Source organism: Sinocyclocheilus anshuiensis, unplaced genomic scaffold (assembly GCF_001515605.1).
Source record: "Sinocyclocheilus anshuiensis isolate Anshui unplaced genomic scaffold, SAMN03320099.WGS_v1.1 scaffold849, whole genome shotgun sequence".
In the NCBI taxonomy this organism is placed as follows: Eukaryota; Metazoa; Chordata; class Actinopteri; order Cypriniformes; family Cyprinidae; genus Sinocyclocheilus; species Sinocyclocheilus anshuiensis.
The window spans coordinates 34,970-35,194 of NW_015557094.1; the positions used below are offsets into that span (position 1 = coordinate 34,970).

Here is a 225-nt window from a genome sequence, read left to right on the forward strand (position 1 = left end):
TGAAAAGCGAGGTGTGCTGTGATTGGCCAGCTATCCAGAGCGTTGTGATTGGCCGAATACCTCCAGCGTGTGACGGAAATGTTACGCCCCTTACCATATTGTGATGCTCTGTCCGTCCGGAGCTACGAGACATAAACATTAAAACCCATTATAAATCAGGCATTTGTTGCATCCAGTGGGGACATGATTACGGATTATAATGACTTATACTGTCTTTTTACGCAT

General features: G+C 44.9%; 1 long non-coding RNA gene across 1 annotated transcript in view; it reads right to left on the reverse strand.

The window, feature by feature from the left end:
• LOC107677398 (uncharacterized) overlaps positions 1-225 on the reverse strand; it is a 16,856-nt gene that overhangs the window by 15,383 nt on the left and 1,248 nt on the right. The window lies entirely within an intron of this gene.